Here is a 21,507-nt window from a genome sequence, read left to right as displayed (position 1 = left end):
ATTTTTCCTGAAACTAGACTCATATATATTTTTACTATAAATTTTTTAGAATTTTTGGTTCAGCCAATTAGTACAGTTTATTAGTTAGAGTCTCCCTTATTTCATTGATCAACTGTCCTAACCTCTCGTCACTAAAATTCAATTATCTCATTTTAAAGACTTCATATAGTGTTATCACTTATTTCTACAGAAAATAGACTCAATAAGGAATCTAGACATATAAATTAAAACTCATAAATATTTTTTTACAATTTTTAATTATTTTCCAAAGTCAGAACAAGGGATTCCAAAAACCACTTTGACCTTGTCTAAGTAAAATACAAATATCTCAGAATACATAATTTCTTTGTCTACACCGTTATTTTTCTACGAAAATAGACTCAATAAGCTTTAATTCTATATCTCATCCACCCTCTAATTTATTTTCTACTATCCTTGGTGATTTTTCAAAATCACGTCACTACTGCTGTCTCAAAACTGATTCACTACCAATTTTTACTTTTTCATGATTTCTATGCATAATTTATCACCTAGACATTTATAACAGCAAACACCTTCATACTTAGCCATTTTAATAACTCTTCATCATCAAATATTTACATATCATCTTTCGGTCATATCTTAAGAATATACAATTGAAATGACCAAGTCCCTATACATGCCATAGCTCAAAACATTTATAGTCTTAAAATACCGAGTTATGGTGGTTGATAGTGTGAACGCTCTCCGATGTCTTCAAGATCCCCACTATGCTTGATAATACTATATGAAAGAAAAAAAAAGAAATAAGCATAAAGCTTAGTAAGTTTACAAGTAAATAAATAACAACACTTATCATAAACAATTATATTCATAAATTTTTATCAAGCATTAAGATCTTTACTTTATTCTTTACTTACTCTCTTACTTGTTTACTTACTTGCTTGCTTAACTTACTACTTCGTTGCAGAAATTTCTTTTCTCAACTGATATCTGAGATACTCTTAATCTTATTTGTCGAAACCATTTTTATTTAAAAAAAACAAAAATTAGTTGTCGGTGAAAATTGAAGTTGCCACCAATCCTTTATTGAGGTGTGATTGAATTACCTAAAAATGATTTTGGTCTACGAGTTTTAGAAAACGGGTTCGGGAGTCAGTTACGTACGAGGAAGGATTAGCACCCCCATAACGCCCAAAAATTGGTACCAAGTTGAATAATTAATGTCTTAATGTATAGAGTTAAAAATACAATCCTTAATTAAATTAAGTTATTTATTAAGACTCCTTCATTTAGGAGAAGAAATGTCACACCCAATGCGTTAGGGCACGACATTTTATTTCTTCAAAAATGAGTTTGTCCAAAAGACTTGTGTAATAAAATTTAAAAGAGTATTCAATTGTTTAAAATTTATGAAGAAATCGCAGCCCAATACATTAGGACACAATTTCTCAAAATCCTAAACTTTGAATATTTCCCTCATTAATTTTTTTTTAAAAAAATCTTTGTCTCGAGAAATCAATACGTCACATCCAATGCATTAGGACACAACATATTAAATTCCTGAGAACAAGCTTTTCATTTTATTTTTGATTAAAGAGCATTCAAAAAAAAATTGTCTCGAGAAATCAATACGTCACATCCAATGCATTCGGACACAACATATTAAATTCCCGACAACAAGCTTTTCATTTATTTTTGATTAAAGAGCATTCTCGATTATTAGATTCAACGAAGAAAATTGGAACCCAATACGTTAGGGCTCAATTTTCTTGAAAATCCTAAATACGAGTATTATCTCAATTTTGAAAATTTTAAATTCGAGTAAAAAAAATGATGTAATGCTACATTTAATGCATGAATAAATGCCGCTTTAACAAATAACAATAACAACTACAACAATGGTATAGAAATAATATAAACAAATAAATAACTAAACGAAATTAATATAAATAATAAAAAACAATGACATGCGAAATACCAAATAAATGAACAAAATAAAACATTCTTTTGAATATAAATGAAAAGACAAATGAATAAACGAGTGATCGAAATAAACAAACTTTAAAAAATAAAAATAAATAACGAATATAAGGTGTGTATGTAATATATACATTGAAATTATGAAAATATATATATAATGCATTCACGAAAATAAAGAAAATATATATATATATAGAAATTTTAAAAATGTATAGAAAGTATAATATATATATATACGTACATATATATAAGTTAATAAATATATAGATTATAAAGATAATGGTTACAGATATAAATTATAAAAAGGAAAAAATTATTTTGAAATTAATTAATTCTAAAAAAAGGGACTAATTTTAAACTGGTGATAAAAATCTAGGGCAAATTCGCAAATAATTGAAGTTTCAAGGACCATATTGAACGCGCAAAGAATGCAGAGGGGCTGGAAAGGAAATTGTCCCTTCTCCTCTAAAACGGCGCCATTCAAAGAGGACTAAATTAAAATTGAAAATAAATTAAAGGGCAAATTTTAAAAATAAAAAAACTCAATTGCAAAAACATTAAAAGGCGGAGGGGCTAAAAGCGCAATTTACCCTTTCGCATAAAAAAAGCAGATCCTAGGCCGGGTCAGGTCGGTTTCGGGTTGATCTAGGCCTAAACGACGCCGTTTCAATTGTCTATTTAAGCCAAAAAAGTTTTAAAAAATTTCATTTTTCATCCTTCTTTTTAAAAAAACCTTAAAAAAGAAAACCTCTCAACCCTTTTTCCAGCCCTAATGTTCGGCCTAGACGCCGGCGAGCTCGCACGGTGGCTCAGCCACGCTCTGCCATAGCGTCGCTGTGCCGGAGGGCCAATACCTAAAATCCCTTCTTTTTCCTTTTTAAAAAAAACAAAACAAAAGAAAATGATAAACTCGATTTGGGTATTTCGAAATAGAGGAATACGACCTTTCGGCCTCTAGAACCGCAACCCGAGTGGAACCCTAAGGGTTTTTTGTGACTTTGACGAGCGGAGGAAGCCTCCGTCGATGGCACACGACTCCACCTCAGGTACGATCGATTCCCTTTTTTTTTACTTTACTTTCTGTAATAGAATGCGAGAGAAAAAAAAAGAAAATAAATCTAAAGAAACAGAAGTTCGAAAAAGAAATATCAACCTTTTTATTTTTCTCTTGATTGATCTCTGTTCTTTTAGTATTATGTTATTTTTTATGTGAAAATACTTGCCTTTCTTTATTGATTTTCCCCCTTTTTTACTATGTATCAATGGCATTTTTATAGCCATAATAATAAAAAAATAAAGAAACAAATCATGTTTGACTTCTTGATCTTCGATTTTGTTTCCTTCTTTGTGTTTATTTCTTGCAGGTGAAGGCGTGGAGATTCAGTTTCGCGCAAGGCGGCGCGGATGTGGTGCTTGGTTGTGGTGCTGAAGACTTCCTTAGAAACCTTAGGGTTTCTGACTATTTTGGGCCACTGTAATTTTGGGCCTTTATTTCAGTTTGGCTTTGTAAAAGAAAACACTGGACTTTTATTATTATTTTTGTTTATTAAGGGCCGGGTAAAAATTAGGCATTACAACTGCCCCTCTTTGCTCATTATCGCGTAACGGGAACGGAGCAAAGACTTTAAAAATGCCCAATTTTGCCCGGTCGTGCTTCTTCTTCTTCTTCAAGTAGCCTCATTCTCTCCTACTGCATCTTCAGAAGTATAGGAACTAGTGCTTCAATTTGCCCACTGCAATATCAAGGAGATAGGGTTCGTACGTTGCAGTTTCTCAAAATTTGCTATCTTTAATCTGCTCCACTGCAACTTCAGGGAGATAAGACTTATAGCTTCAACTTGATCTGCTGCAACTTAAAGATGAATTTGATGCGGTCTGCTCTATTGTAATTTCAGAGAGATAAGATCCATCATTCTAATCCACTCCACTATAACTTTAGGATTTGTTTATTCAGTCTGCCCCACTGCAATTTCAGGGGGATAAAACTGCTTTCTTGAGTCTGTTCCACTGCAACATCAGGGAGATAAGACCCGATGTGATCTACTCCACTGCAACTTCAGAGAGATAAGATCTGTGGTTTTAATCTGCTCCACTGCAACTTCAGAGAGATAGGATTATTGGCTTTAATCTGCTCCACTGCAACTTCAGGGAGATAAGATTCACCATCTTAAGTCTGCCTCACTGCAACTTCAGGAGGATAAGACTTGCTTACTTAGTCTGCTCCATTGCAACTTCAGGGATATCTTCAATCTGTTTAACTAGAATGTCAGGGAAACAAGATTCACCGTCGTAGCTTCAATCTGTTCCACTATACCGCCAGGGAAGTAAGATTCGCTGTTGCGGCTTTAATCTTTTTAATTGCAACGTTGGGGAAACAAGATTCATCGTCGTAGCTTCAATCTATTCGACTACAATGCCTGTAAGGCCAAAGAGATAGGATTCTCTGCCCACAGCTTCAATCCGCTCTACTTCAGCTAATTCCAACCTTAACACCGGGGAGATAAGATTCACCGTCGTGGCTTCAATCTGCTCTGCTACGATGCCAGGGAAATAAGATTCACCGTTGTGGCTTCAATCTTTTCCATTGCAACGTCAAGGCGATAAGACTGATGTCTTCGATCTGCTTCATTGCCAGTACAGGAAGGCAAGATCTGCTATTTTCAACCTACTCCACTGTTGCTCAGAGAGTCAAGGCTGGAGTTTCACCGGTTTGTTCTCTGGGGAACATGACCTGTATAATTCAATTCATGAACCTAATTATGCCTAGTGATTAGGATGTCATGATCAAAATGAGTTAAGTGTTCCTAACTAGACATGTATGAATGACTTTTGAATGAATGCAGAATGTCATTATTCGAGAATGATCCTTCCTTATCGCTTAAGTTATCATTACTCAAAGTTTATTAAGGTTTTATCACTGACGTGTTACAATGCCTTTTTGCTCGGCTGGTGTCTCCCAAGCAAAACTTAGTGAGATTGTCCTACTCTATCTTTCTTTCGTTGTGTCCCAAAGGTAGAAAAATCTGGCTTTTCCTCAATCTTCTCCTATCGTATCTCAAGGATACAGATCATGAAACACCTTGGTTCTTTTTACCATTCCCAGGGTGTCATACTAAATTCTTGTGCACAAATGAAGAATTTTCTTTTCAAAGGGAACTTCCTCCTATCCCTTGAAGCTTTGTCACCAATCAAGATTTCTTATCATTTCGTTCAATCAACATTTGGATAAAAAAATCCGAAAGAACAGTCTTAATTTAGACTTTTCCTTCTTAGACATTTTAACTTTTAAACTTGGTGCGTTCTAGACAATAGTCCTATTTCAGGTTACTGTATTATTTAGAAACCTCCAGAGTAATATGTAAAACTTCTTTTTTGAAAGTTTATTAGTCCATTAATCATTATTCAAATGAAACATGCTTGCACAAAGATCAAAATACTAACTAAGAGATGAATTAATTCGAGGCATAACTCGAATAATAGAAAAGGAATTTATTGATAGCAAGTGCCTTGAAAAGAAAAAAATATTCAAAATCATCAAAGAATAAGGTATTACAAGAACAAACAAATTCAGTACAAGCACTATGAAGACTAGGTACCTTAGATATCGTAGCTTGAACTTCTCCGTACAAACTAAGAACCGTTTTGAGTTTAACATGTGTTTAGGAGATCCACAGTACTTTGTCGATGCCCCAAGATGTCATATATCATTTCCCTGTTGAGCAAGATCACCACATGCCCCAATCTGATCAATGTTTGAGCCGCCCTTTTCAGGTTTTCAGCTCAAATCCCCTTTGGTCTCAAGGTGCCCTTTGTGGGTTTTCACCTTGGTCTCTCCATTTTTTTTCAAAGCGGCCTTTGCGGGTTTTCACTTTGATTCCTCCTTTTCCTTCAAGTGAATATTTCTTGACTGAATTTGAATTTACAGGATTCAGTAAGTTTTTACCATCCATTTCACTCAAAATCAAAGCACCTCCAGAAAAAGCCTTTTTTACAACATAAGGTCCTTTCCAGTTTGGCATCCATTTCCCTCTGAAATCCTTTTGTAAAGGGAAGATCTTTTTCAACACCAAGTCCCCCTCATGAAATTCTCTAGGACGAACCTTTTTGTTATAAGCTCGCATCATTTGTTTCTGGTACATTTGCCCGTGACGAATAACTTTTAGTCTTTTTTCTTCTATCAAGTTCAACTGATCATACCGAGATTGGATCCATTCAGCCTCATCCAACTTTAACTCAGCCAATACTTGGAGAGAAGGGATTTCAACTTCAATGGGTAAAACTGCCTCCATCCCATAAACCAAAGAAAAAGGCGTTCCCTAGTAGAAATCCTGATAGATGTTCGGTAAGCAAGAAGAGAGAATGGTAACTTCTCATGCCAATCCTTGTAAGTTTCAGCCATTTTCGCCATAATTTTCTTGATATTTTTGTTGGCCGCCTCTACTGCACCATTCATTTTTGGACGATATGGTGATGAATTATGGTGTCTAATCTTGAACTAGTTGCAGATTTTCACTATTGTGCTTTATTCAGATCCAGCGCATTGTCAGATATGATTCTTTTAGGCATTCCATATCGACATATGATCTCTTTCTTCAAAAACTTACTGACTGCTGACTTCGTGACATTAGCATATGAGGCTGCTTCTACCAACTTAGTGAAGTAGTCAATAACCACAAAAATAAAACGATGTCCATTAGAAGCCTTCGACGATATTAACCCAATGACATCCATCCCCCACATGGAGAAAAGCCATGGAGAAGTCATAACATGAAGAGGTGAAGGAGGCGCGTGCATTTTATCCCTATAAATTTGGCATTTATGGCACTTCTTGGCATAACTGATGCAATCTCCTTCCATGGTGGACCAGTAATATCCGAATCTCATGATCTGTCTAGCCATGGTGAATCCATTGGCATGTGTTCCACAGATACCCTCATGGACTTCTTCTAAAATTTCCTTAGCCTTTACAGCATCCATGCATCTCAACAGTACTCGATCCTTTCCCCTTTTGTATAGAATCTCTCTATCTAAGACATAGCCAATAGCTAGTCTCCTCAATGTCCTCTTATCATTCTCCGTTGCCTGATCATGATATTCGCGATTCTTCACACATAGCAATATATCTTGGTACCAGGGACGATTATCATTTTCCACTTCTTCAACACTGTAGAAGTGGGCCGGGATCTCATAAATACTAATTTGAATGGGCTTCATGTCCTCTAATATGTTCACTTTAATCATGGAGGCTAAAGTAGCCAGAGAATCAGCCATCTGATTTTCTTCCCATGGGAGATAACAAAAGGTAATGTTGTCAAATTCTTCAATCAATTCCAAAACCAATCTCCGATAATGGATTAACTTGGGGTCTCTCGTTTCCCATTCCCTTTTTAGCTGGTATATTACCAATGCTGAATCTCCATTTACTTCTAGTGTCTTAATTTTTCGCTCTATGGCTGCCCGGATTCCCATGATGCAAGCTTCATATTTGGCCATGTTGTTGGTGCAATCAAAGTCCAATTTACTGGTGAATGGATGATGATCCCCATTTGGAGATACCAAGATTGCCCCAATCCCATTGCCTAACGCATTCAAAGCTCCGTCAAAGTTTAACCTCCAAGAATGATTTTCTTGGGGACCCTCTTCAGCATTTGCCACACACATCAAGTCTTCATTCGGGAAATCAAAGTCCAGAGGTTCATAATTTTCTAAAGCTCTGCTAGCCAAGAAATCTACTATCGCACTCCCTTTGAAGGCTTTCTGACTTACATATACTATATCGAACTCGGAGAGCAAAATTTGCCATCTAGCCATTCTCCCGTTCAACGCAGTTGACTCCATCATATACTTTGAAGGGTCTAATTTTGAAATCAGCCAAGTCGTATGGTAGAGCAAGTATTGCCTCAATCTTTTTGTCGTCGAAATCAGGGCACAATATAATTTTTCAATAGGTGAATATCTCATTTCACAATCACTGAATTTTTTACTGAGATAGTATATCACCTTTTCCTTCTTTCCAGTCTCATCATGCTGACCCAACACACATCCCATGGAATTGTAGAACACCGTTAAATACAGACTCAATGGTCTATCCGGGCCAGGTGGTGACAGTACTGGAGTATTGGATAAGTATTGCTTTATCTTTTTAAAAGCTTCCTAGCAATCTTCATTCCAAACACCTGGATTATGTTTCTTCAGAAGACGAAATATGGGGTCACATTTCTCGATCAACTGTGAAATGAACCGAGCAATATAATTCAGTCTTCCTAAGAAATCTCGAACTTCTTTCTGAGTACGTGGTGGCAGTAAATCCCGTATTGCCTTGACTTTGTCCGGGTCAATCTCGATTCCTTTCTCACTGACTATAAAGCCCAACAACTTTCCTGACCTGGCTCCAAAAGTGCATTTTGTTGGATTAAGTTTGAGCTGAAACCTTCTTAGTCTTAAGAACAATTTTCTCAGGACCTGCACATGTTTCTCCTCTGTTCTGGATTTGGCAATCATATAATCTACATAAACCTCAATCTCTTTGTGCATCATGTCATCGAGCAAGGCTACCATGGCTCTCTGATATGTTACTCCCGCATTCTTTAATCTGAATGGCATCACTTTATAGCAAAATGTTCCCCACAAAGTAATGAATGTAGTCTTTCCCATATCTTCAAGATGCATCTTTATCTGATTATATCCTGAGAAACCATCTATGAAAGAGAACAGTGAATACCCCACCTTATTATCCACCAAAGTATCAATATGTGGCAATGAGAAATTGTCTTTTGGGCTTGCTTTGTTCAAATCTCTGTAATCCACGCACATTCGTACTTTTCCATCTTTTTTAAGGACTGGAACTATGTTGGCTACCCATTCAGAATATTTAACCTCCTGTAAAAACCCAGCGTCAAACTTCTTCTTGACTTTCTTTTTTATTTTAAGCACAATATCGGGCCTCATTCTTCTTAGCTTTTGTTGAACCAGCTTACAATCCTCCATTATAGGTAGGTGATACACTACAATGTCAGTGCTCAACCCGGGCATATCTTGGTATGACCATACAAAGACATCTTTGAATTCTTGGAGTAATTCAATGAGGTGTCGTCTTGTCTTTGTAGAAATCTCAGTTCCAACTTTCACCTCTTTTCCTTCTTCCAAGCTCACAACTTTTATTGCTTCCTTGTGAGGTAGAATTTGTTTTTCTTCTTGTTTTACCATTCTCAACAAGTCAAAAGATAAACCACCATCTACGTCACCTTTAAAGTCCTGTGATCCCTCTAAACACATGTTTCGTTCAAAAGGAAACTCTGAGTTTGTAGCAGCGTCATTCACGTCATTGATATACAGGGACCTAATATGGTTACAAAAGAATGCATGAATTTATGTACAATTATTTGTGCAATATGATTATAAATGAAAGAATAATTTAATATATTTACTCGTATGGAAAAAATAAAAGAATATTTGCTTGAAACAATTGCAAAGATGTATTTTATTAAAATAATGATATTTGAACATAAGCTTTTTTTCACAAAAGAGTTCTTATTATTTCAAGGCTAAAACAACAAGTTTGTTCTGAATATTACTCTGAGACAGTTCTAAAGACTTCAGGTATTTCTTCCGCAATCCAATTATTTAGAACACTCCTAGGTTCATAAGGACAAATGTCTAACAGGCTCATCTCTTCATTTGCATTCTCATTTAGGGCATTGATGTGCATATTTTCCAATGTCTCTTCGATGTTTTCCTCAATCAGTATCTTTCTCTCAGAATGAATGATCCCTCCAGATATGAAAGTTTTGGATATGTGGGGAATTATCATTGGCTCTCATTGAATTTCCTCCCTACTTAAACGCGCCCCTCTTCTTTCTTGCCTTCTTTTTCTGTCTTCTATCTGGCTTATACCCTAAGCCAAAGTTGTCTTGTTTTTCTTTCAGCACTGGAACCTCAATTTTCCCTTGAAGGTATTTCCCTAATCCTCTTCTGGGTAAAGCTCCTTTCCCTACCAACAATTGCAAACCCATCTCTGTAGTTTTGGATATTTTAGGCACCAGAATTTTACTCCCTTCAGGAACAAAAGTTGCATTTACAAACTGCAGAGATCAAAATGAGCATTCCACCAACTCGTTATTAGTCTCCACATACGGCGCCTCATTGGATACAGCCGCTATAATATCCTCTTCGGCGTTTATTGTCACCAGCCGACCTTCTGACACTAACTTCAATTTCTGATGTAAAGATGACGGTACGGCCCCCGCTGAATGTATCAATGGTCTCCCTAATAAGCAATTGTAGGAGGGTTTGATGTCCATCAGAAGAAAATCCACCTCATAAATTGTTGGGCCAATCAATAAGGGTATCTCAATTCTTCCCATGACCTTTCTCTCTGTACCGTCAAACGCCCTTACTATATTTTGGGATGTTTTCTTGTGCGAGCTGTCTATGAGAAGCCTGTTAAGTGTGGATAATGGTAACACGTTCAAATTTGATCCATTGTCAATCAACACTCCTAGCAAAGTATACCCCTTGCATCGTGTAGTGATATGCAAAGCCTTAGTAGACCCCATGCCCCCAGGTGGTATTTCATCATCATTGAAAAATATGAAATTATCATCACTAATATTATTGACCAACCGATCCAATTTGCTGACAGAAATATCGTTGGCCACATAGGTCTCGTTCAGCACCTTCATCAACGCACTTCGGTGCACTTCTGAATTCAAGAGTAAGGCTAGTACGAATATGCGAGCTGGTGGTTTATGCAACTATTCGATGACATTATACTCACTGTGCTTCAAAAATTTAAGGAATTCCACAGTTTCTTCCTCTTTCACTGGCTCGTTGATAGATAACACAGGTTCAACTATTTTTCCCTTATTTTTTTCCACTGTTATGGCCCCTCCTTTCATAGGTTCTGGATAAGCACCTATACATTGATCCTATATAATCTCCTTTCCAGGGATAGTTGTATTGCACTCGTAGTTCCACGGAACATTCCTACTATCTTGGTAAGAAAAGGTTGATGGTTTCTTAATTATGATCTTTGACATTGATGGTGTTCTCACTTTATCATTCTTTGGTCGTGAGATGATAACTACAGGATGAGTTACTTTTGGAACCTTTATTGATTCAGATACGCATATACTTCCTTCTTCCTTAACTTCTTCGTAGAACTCCACCTCCTTGTCATCCATCATACCTTGAACTAAGGCTCTGAATTCTATACACTCTTGAATGTCGTGTCCCTCCTCGTGATGGAACTCATAGAAGTTTTTCCCTCCAAAGCTTCTTTCAGGATCCAAGACAAACAACCCCCTTTCTACCATCTTCTTCCAGACCCATCTTAAAGGAATTTTCACTTTTGCGATATCTTCATTGATTTTTCTACCCATGTTCCCACCTATCATGTTCACTCTATTATCATTATGATTAGGTAACGGACTCTCTGTACGGGGCGAATCATCCAATTTAACAACACCCATGCCTATGAGTCTTTCAACCAGCTTTTTGAATGTCGTACAATGTTCTATAGAATGCCCCATGACTCCCGCGTGATAATCGCTTTGTACATTTGCATCGTACCATTTAGGGTACGGAGGCTGTAGAGGTTTTAAGTAGTAAGGGGAAACAATGTGTGCATCAAATAGATTTTGATACAGCTCCCTATACGATATTGGAATTGGCGTAAATTGAAGCTTCTCCGTATTTTCTCTTGTGTCGGACCCCGGTTTTGATGAATCTTGTTGATTAACAGCCACCTTTCTCAGCTGATTCACCGTAATCGTCTTTGAATAACCCTTGCTATATGAGCTTGTGTTGTTGACCTCATTTTCTTTCTTTTTCGAGGCTGACCTTCTGCTACTTTCTCCAGCATCTATCTTCCCACTTTTGATAGAATTTTCTATCATTTCACCATTCATAACTATGTCAGAAAAGTTTTTTTGTGGCACTTCCTAATATATGTGTGATAAATGGGGCCTTCAATGTGTTAACGAAAAGCATGGTCATCTCTCTTTCTAGAAAAGATGGCTGAACTTGGACGGTAACCTCCCTCCACCTCTGTACATATTGCCTAAAACTTTCACCGGGTTTCTTTCCCATGTTCTGTAGAGTGATTCTATCAGGTACCATGCCGGTCACATGACTGTACTGCTTTATGAATGCTTGTGCTAAATCTCTCCATGAATTAATCTTGGTACGGCTCAATTGATTGTACCACTTGGACGCTGCCCCTATGAGGCTATCCTGGAAACAATGTATCAGCAGTTGGTCGTTATTAACATACCCAGTCATCCGTCTACAAAACATGGTAATATGAGATTCGAGGCCACTAGTTCCATTGTACTTCTCAAACTCTGGCATTTTGAACTTGTACGGGAGTACTAAATCCGGAACCAAGCTCAATTCTTTAGCATCAATCCCATGGTAGCTCTCGGTACTTTCCATCGCTCTAAATTTTTCTTCCAGCCATTTATACTTTTCTTCTAGCTATTTTGGCAATTCATCCTTCATTTTTTCTTTTCCAGCTGTTTCATCGAAGCCAGGGATAGCAGGATTAACAAGGTTGTCTCCAACGTTAGAGCCTGATCCAGCTTGAAAATTCATTGGTGTTGCAGCACCAGTATGAAACTGCTGAGGCTTGATGGTGACAGAGGATTTCCACGGATATGCCTCAACATGCTGAGGGGAAAATCTAAGGGGATAAACAGGTCCCTTACTGTCTCCTTCTTCAACATTGAGCACGGAGCCCTTTCCTTTATCAGTTTCTCCAGTCAATAACTGAGTTAACTAAGTCATCATTTTCCCCTGAGATTCCATCATTTTGTTCATCATATTCTGCTGAATCTTCTCGAGCTGCTCTTTCATTTGTTGTTGAAGCTATCCTGCATTTCTTTTTGGAATTGTTCTAGCTTTTCTATCCTTTGGTCCATGTCTTTAGTTTTTGCTCGAGTACCGTAGCGGTGTTTGGTGGGTTGGTTGGTTTCCAGATTAACTAAAGAGTGATTTAAATCAATTAGAATCTTTTAATATTTTTAATGCATATGAAGCAATGCAATGCATGAAATGAATGCAAAAAAAGGCGTCAATTTTGATTCAATTCCATTTAGGAAAACTTTACTAGAAAATAAATTTCTTTACATATAGAGAACTACAAATAACGTTTTTCCCTACTACTCAGAACTCTAATCTTTCTAAATAACAAATCTAACTTTTGCCCCCGATCTGACTCTAACTCATACCTCACGCTTAGCATGTCAGCCTGCACCGCTAAAGTCTGTATGTGATCAGCCACTTCTCGAATCTGGACCACAGCTTCCCTCATAATATGATCTCTGCTCCTAACTTGATTCTAAAAGTAGCGAAGTTGTTCATTATTATGACTTTTATTTTCTTCCAAGTACTCGATCCGAATCTCACAATTTTGCAACGTCGTTTCTAACTCTTCTATTCTTTTCTTCATTTCCTCAATCTTGCTCAAGCTTGCTTTCAACTCTATTGCGGAGTTTCGATTTCGATACTGACGAAGAGATCTTTCCAACTCGGTCACCCTATCCTTTAATTCACCTTTTTTCTCTTTGGCTATCTGACAAACTCTTTTTCAAAGCCTCGTTTCGCATCTGCACCTCTTGGAATTTTCGTTCCCATCTATCGGCTTTGTCCTTTTCTTCTCGAATTTCTGCTCGCCATTGTTCTGAAGTTTTTCCCAGCCCGGTAGTTCTCATTGATAGACGTAACTTTTTATAATCTGCCTTCAAACTATCCAACTCCTTCTCAGCCTTGTTTTTCCCTTTTCTTAATTTCTCAGTTTCGAGCTTTTGAACGTCTATGTCTAGTCTTAAGTTCATCTTCTCTTCCTCAACTTGTTCTTTCTTCCTTTCTAAATCCGCATTTCTTCTTTCAAAATCTTGTCTTATGATTTCCAACTCAGAAGGGATGACTCGCAAATGCTCCTCTATTGACTGGCTATTTTCCTGACTTACCTTGGGTATATTGTCGTTGATTCTTCTAACCCACCATTCATTATACTCAGGAGTTGTCATCGAACCCACAGCTAACCTCTTCATTCGGTGAGTCTGTTTTCACGCACTAAATATCTCTTGAATCTTCTTTCTATAACCATCATCTCTGTACAAAAATTCACAATCAGCTATCCCTTGGGTCGCAGGTATAAATTGCCTTGACCTATACTACCTTAGAACCAATAATGGGGCATATCCAACAGCTCCCCAAATTTCAAGCAAATTACCACATCTATACAAGATTTCATCCGAAAGCAACCAAGAAGCTCTCCACTCGATGTCCTCTTCTTGAAGATTTTAAAGAATTGCCATCTATTTTTCCTCCGAAATATCGTTCTCCTTGGTGTGGCTACAATCTCCTTTAGTGGCGAATAACTTTCGGAGAAAACCCGATACGAAACCTTGTCAACCTTCCAAAAGTGACTGTGAAACCATGCGAGTAGGAGCTGTGCACATCCAATGAATCTCCCCTCTCCCGCTTTCCGGCATGCACTCAATGACCTGAAGGTTTTTGCCAAAATTGTCGGAATTGGTGTAACCCTCTTATCAAGCCGGTCGAATAAATCGGTGACTGCTTCATTAACATGTCCCAAAGCTTTAGGGAAGACAACTAAAACATATATACTCAAAAAAAAGACGTCTACCCTCTTCATCACATCTGGGTGTGTTAGAATCAAATCTTTCAAACTTTTCTAAGGAACGCACTTGCTAATCCCCTTTTGCTTAATCCGTGCAGCAACCCATTGCTCACTCATACCTGTTATATTCACCAGCTTCTTAGAAAAGGTTGGCACATTTATAGCTCTCGAGTAAACTTTATCTACTTGAAACTTTGAACATCGAAGTAGAGCCACATATTATTCTATTGTAGTCACCAAATCGACCTTCCCAAATGTGAAGCAGCTGTAAGCAGGATTCCAAAACTAAACGAGGGCTCGAAACAAATGCTTATCTATCTTCACATCAAGAAAATAAGGCAAATCCCCATAATTATTATAAAATAGCTGTCTAACCTCGTCATTCCATTGGTCTCAAATTTCCCTCAACTCTTGCAAATTTTTTTGAGTTACACTGATGCGAGTACAATCCCATAATTCCGATACATATCCGTTAGCCAAACTATCGCCTTTCTCTTGTTGAGTTGTTGCAGACCAAGTTCGGACAACTGCATTATCCTCCACTTTATCAAGAAACCTTTTTTCCATGATAAGCTTTCTATCTAGCAACTGAATATGAACCGACGCCTTTTATAATAAAATGAAATACCATGTCATGCAATAAAACACGAAAAGTCAGTATCATATAAACATATAATATAATCAAGAAATAGTAAAATACTTACTCGGATATCTACTAGGGTTCAGTGTAGCTCTACCTAAGGTGGATTCCTAAGGTTCATTATATGAAGTTTGGCTTCTAGGGCAAAGATACCTGAGCCAGCAAATTCCTTGATCCTCACACATTATAGGCTCATATAGATCATGTTCGGTTCATGGGAATACATTTTCCCTATGACTATACGGAGATGAAAATCTCACGAAGGCATAGGTACAGATGTATCCCGAAAGCGATCCACTATCCTGTACAGAGGTGAAAACCTCACGAAGGAATAGTTTCTCACTCCCACTTAGAGGTAAAATCATTCAACTCATGTAATGTATAATGCAAAAATAACTAAAATACTTAGATAAATTAAGCAAGAAAATAATGAATGCAAAAGGATCTCATGAATTTTTAAAATTTATTTTTTGACCATAAGACAAAAATTAATCAACTTTGTGGCTTGACTCTCTTATTTTTAAATTTCCCCAGTGGAGTCGTCAAGCTGTCGAAACCATTTTTCTTTTTTAAAAAAAATTAGTTGTCGGTGAAAATTTGGACTCGCCACCAATCCTTTATTGAGGTGTGATTGGATCACCTAAAAACGACTTTGGTCTACGAGTTTTAGAAAAATGGGTTCGGGAGTCAGTTACGTACGAGGAAGGATTAGCACCCCCATAACGTCCAAAAATTGGTACCAAGTTGATTAATTAATGTCTTAATGTCGAGAGTTAAAAATATAATCCTTAATTAAATTAAGTTATTTATTAAGACTCCCTCATTTAGGAGAAGAAATGCCACACCCAATGCGTTAGGGCATGACATTTTATTTCTTCAAAAATGAGTTTGTCCAAAAGACTTGTGTAATAAAATTTAAAAGAGTATTCAATTGTTTAAAATTTATGAAGAAATCGCAGCCCAATACATTAGGGCACAATTTCTCAAAATCCTAAACTTTGAATATTTCCCTCATTAATTTTTTTAAAAAAAAAGCTTTATCTCAAGAAATCAATACGTCACATCCAATGCATTAGGACACAACATATTAAATTCCCGACAACAAGCTTTTCATTTTATTTTTGATTAAAGAGCATTCAAAAAAAAATTTGTCTCGAGAAATCAATACGTCACATCCAATGCATTAGGACACAACATATTAAATTCCCGACAACAAGCTTTTCATTTTATTTTTGATTAAAGAGCATTCTCGATTATTAGATTCAACGAAGAAAATTGGAACCCAATACGTTAGGGCTCAATTTTCTTGAAAATCCTAAATACGAGTATTATCTCAATTTTGAAAATTTTAAATTCGAGTAAAAAAAATGATGTAATGCTACATTTAATGCATGAATAAATGCCGCTTTAACAAATAATAATAATAACTACAACAATGGTATAGAAATAATATAAACAAATAAATAAATAAACGAAATTAATATAAATAATAAAAAACAATGACATGCGAAATACCAAATAAATGAACAAAATAAAACATTCTTTTGAATATAAATGAAAACACAAATGAATAAACGAGTGATGGAAATAAACAAACTTTAAAAAATAAAAATAAATAACGAATATAAGGTGTGTATGTAATATATACATTGAAATTATGAATATATATATATATATAATGCATTCACGAAAATAAAGAATATATATATATATATAGAAATTTTAAAATATGTATAGAAAGTATAATATATATACTTACATATATATAAGTTAATAAATATATAGATTATAAAGATAATGATTACATATATAAATTATAAAAAAGGAAAAAAAATATTTTGAAATTAATTAATTCTAAAAAAAAGGGACTAATTTTAAACTGGTGATAAAAATCTAGGGCAAATTCGCAAATAATTAAAGTTTCAAGGACCATATTGAACGCGCAAAGAATGCAGAGAGGCTAGAAAGGAAATTGTCCCTTCTCCTCTAAAATGGCGTCGTTCAAAGAGGACTAAATTGAAATTGAAAATAAATTAAAGGGCGAATTTTAAAAATAAAAAAAACTCAATTGCAAAAATATTAAAAGGCGGAGGGGCTAAAAGCGCAATTTACCCTTCCGCATAAAAAACGCGGATCCTAGGCCAGGTCGGGTCGGTTTCGGGTCGATCCAGGCCTAAACGACGCCGTTTCAATTGTCTATTTAAGCCAAAAAAGTTTCAAAAAATTTCATTTTTCATCCTTCTTTTTAAAAAAACCTTAAAAAAAAACCTCTAAACCCTTTTTCCAGCCCTAATGTCCGGCCTAGGCACCAGCAAGCTCGCATGGTGGCTCCACCACGCTCCGCCATAGCGCCGCTGTGCCAGAGGGCCAATACCTAAAATCCCTTCTTTTTTTCCTTTTAAAAAAAACAAAACAAAAGAAAATGATAAACCCGATTTGGGTATTTCGAAATAGAAGAATACGACCTTTCGGCCTCTGGAATCGCAACCCGAGTGGAACCCTAAGGGTTTTTGGTGACTTTGACGAGCGGAGGAAGCCTCCGTTGATGGCGCACGACTCCACCTCAAGTACAATCGATTCCCATTTTGTTTTACTTTACTTTCTGTAATAGAATGCGAGAGAAAAAAAAAGAAAATAAATCTAAAGAAACAGAAGTTCGAAAAAGAAATATCAACCTTTTTATTTTTCTCTTGATTGATCTCTGCTCTTTTAGTATTCTGTTATTTTTTATATGAAAATACTTGCCTTTCTTTATTGATTTTCCCCCCTTTTTTACAGTGTATCAATGGCCTTTTTATAGCCATAGTATTAAAAAAATAAAGAAACAAATCATGTTTGATGTCTTCTTGATCTTTGATTTTGTTTCCTTCTTTGTGTTTATTTCTTGCAGGTGAAGGCGTGGAGATTCAGTTTCGCGCGAGGCGGCGCGGATGTGGTGCTTGGTTGCGGCGCTGAAGACTTCCTTAGAAACCCTAGGGTTTCTAACTATTTTGGGCCTTTATTTCAGTTTGGCTTTGTAAAAAAAAACACTGGACTTTTATTATTATTTTTGTTTATTAAAGGCCGGGTAAAAATTAGGCATTACATTATTAACTCACATGAACTTGTCTATTAGGCTTTTACCTGAATTTTCATGTATATCGTCTATTTATTAGCCCGTTCAATCACTTGGAATACTAAGGGTACTCGGTCTCACTACACCAAAACAGGCTTTTAGCGGCGTTTGAACAAAAAACGCCGATAAAAATCGAGCATTAGCGGTGCTTTATGGAAAACGCCACTAAAGATTGAGAATTAGCAGCGCCTTTCTAAAAACGTCGTTAAAAATGAGCATTAGCGGCGTTTTTCGTAAAAACGCCGCAAAAAATCTAAGCCCAATGGCGTCGTTTTCTGACCTTTCGGGGCTTTAGTGGCGTTTTTGAAAAAGCGCCGCTAATGCTCAGGGCTTTAGCGACGTTTTTGAAAAGCGCCGCTAATTCTCGAGGCTTTAGCGGCGCATTTTATCTTATTTGGTTTTTTGCAAAACGGCACCATTTTGTAATTATATTTTTTAAATGAAAATCTTTCTTTTTTTTCCCTCTTTATTTTCTCGGTTGTGGCGGTGGTTTTATTTTTGAACGATTTCACGATCTTTCAGTTCCAAGAAAAAATTGAGTGCGGATTCCTCTAATTCGAAACGAAGCTTCAATTCAAATTCTTCGAACAATCAAAGTAAAAGCAGCAAGAAGAGGATAAGTAACTAGAAAACCCTAGGCATGCCTATCTACATTGACAGATTCTAGAGCAGAATAACGGTAGTTATTACGACATTCTTGAAAAAGGTTTGGAGCAGGTAATAGATTTCTTCTTGAAAATATTCTTATTGCTAGCTTTTTACTTCAGCATGAGTTGTCAGATAATTCCATAGCTGGTTGCATTGAAAATGAAGGTCGTGCCTTAATTTTCAATTGTTTTATTCCTGTAACTTAGTTTAGTCTGGTGTTAGTTTTTCTGAATTTATTTATCTTTGAATTTTGATATATGAATCCGCGTTCCTGCTTAACAAGTTAGATAATCAAAGCTTCGTTTTTGGGTTCCTTGTTAAGATCATAGAGACCCATAACACTGTTGAAAGATCTTGATTGAGGTCTCTCTTATTTCCTTGCAATTTCTGAATGTTTTTACTAATTACTTCTTTGCGCCTTGTTATTTTCAAACCATAAGAAAACCCATTTGATCTATTTACTTTCTGTGTGACCATATTGTTTGATAGTATGATTTTTAAAGGCTATGTAGGTCTTTAAGATACCTCACAATGACATCACTTATGGCATTCTCATTACCATTATCAAAGGCCACACAAATAGACAATATATAAAATGATAAAAAAAAAGAGAATGTGAGACAAGATTCACAATAGTAAAACCTAAACAAAAGACAATAAAGGCTTAATGAGAATATAACATAAAAAATACTATGAAAAATAAATACATGACAAAAAAAAGTAATAAATGTTTGACGAAGCAAATGCAAAAGGTTGAGAACTTAACCGACATAGAAAAAAAATGTTTTAAAAAGTTTTTCATCATTCAAAGCAAAACAAAGAAACGCTTTAGCTTTCTTTGGGCAAGTTTATATTCATGCAACCCTCGAACAAAGTCCTTCAATCTCTACATGATGATTTATTTGATGTAGCGTGATCTTGTTTTAATTTGTTTTGGTTTAATCCCTCTTCTGTATTAAAAAAAATGCTTTAGCTTTAAGTGAGAAGGGAAAGCTTTATAAAAAAAAGTAATAAATCAAGGCTTTCCTACCATAGCAAGTAATGCTTTCCGAATGAAATCTCCCTATATTTAAGTCCTTCCCTTTTCACAACCAAAAATACACTAATACATTATTAATCAACCAAGACGACTATTTTTCTAACATTTATTTTAGGCTTAATTGAATAATAAGCACTCAAACTATACCATTTATTCAAGTTAGTTACCTGAACTTTTTTTTGGCTCAAATCAGGTACATAAACTATGATTTCGCAATTACTATGGGCCCAATCATTACCCTCCGTTAAAAAAATTCAGAGCCAATCAAATTTTACACATGTTACTTTATTTATTTTCTTTTAATTTTTTGACTTTTTTTCTTTCCTTTCTTTCTTTCACGTTTTCCCCCTTTTTAACAACTCTAGCCCCACCATCATTGTCCATCATTCTAGCTTTCTCATCATCATTGTAACACATCTCACCTGTTCCAACATACTGTGCGAACAAGAAATGTTACTAGAAAATAATCGTAACATAAATCTTGAGTCCTTTAAAATTTTGAACCTTGAAACATTTTTTTTATAAAATCATAAAATGAAATTTAGGATGATTTGGGGGCTTTAGAAACATTTTAGAATCATGTAGAAAAGGTTTGAGGGTTATTGGAAGTACCCAAGACCCAAAATGAGTCACACAAAGTCAAAACAAGTCAAAATAATGTAGTGGGTGACATTATGGTGCATGATGTTGTGATAATGTATAACATTGCGACAATGTAATACCTAATGTAACGATGTCACTCATTGAATTATCAATGTCACAACATTGTGAGGGACAATGTCGTGACATTTATGTGCAATGTTGCAACATCGTGAGGGATAATTTCATGACATTACTCTCTATATGCTCAATGACGTGACAGTGCAAAGGATAATGTCGCAATGTTGTAGAAGAACAAACCAAAAATAGTTTAAAACATTTCCAAACATCTTAAAAGCAAACCAATCAGTTCCAAATCACTTAAAAACATTATCAAAACTTATTTAAACTCAAATTCTTCTTATAGACATGTTTAAACCATATCAAGGCCAAAACTTAAATTATAACCAATCGAAAGTTTCATAAATATTACAAAACAATACCAAGTTCACAATTAAGAGTGAACACACTTAGCCTATGTACATGCTACAACAAATTCTTCTAATACAAAGTAATACAACTAAATTCACTATGCTATTCCAACCTTGCACTAGCTTCACAGGAGGGTCTTTCACTTATGCGCTTAAACCACAAATGCGTTAAACTTATAGACCTTAGTAAGTACACTAAAATTTACCAATTTAGTCATTACTTACTCTTAGTATTGTGTCTTTTATCGATTACAAATTTCATTTAGTTATGCCACTTAATAACGAGAATTTGTTTCTCTTCATTTTTCCATGCATTTCAATGAAACTCAAGGTATTTCCACTTATTTAATCACTTTACACTCTTAAGATGATTTCCATTTTTTAGTT

Source organism: Gossypium raimondii, chromosome 4 (genome assembly GCF_025698545.1).
Source record: "Gossypium raimondii isolate GPD5lz chromosome 4, ASM2569854v1, whole genome shotgun sequence".
In the NCBI taxonomy this organism is placed as follows: Eukaryota; Viridiplantae; Streptophyta; class Magnoliopsida; order Malvales; family Malvaceae; genus Gossypium; species Gossypium raimondii.
Note: the sequence above shows the minus strand (reverse complement) of the source record.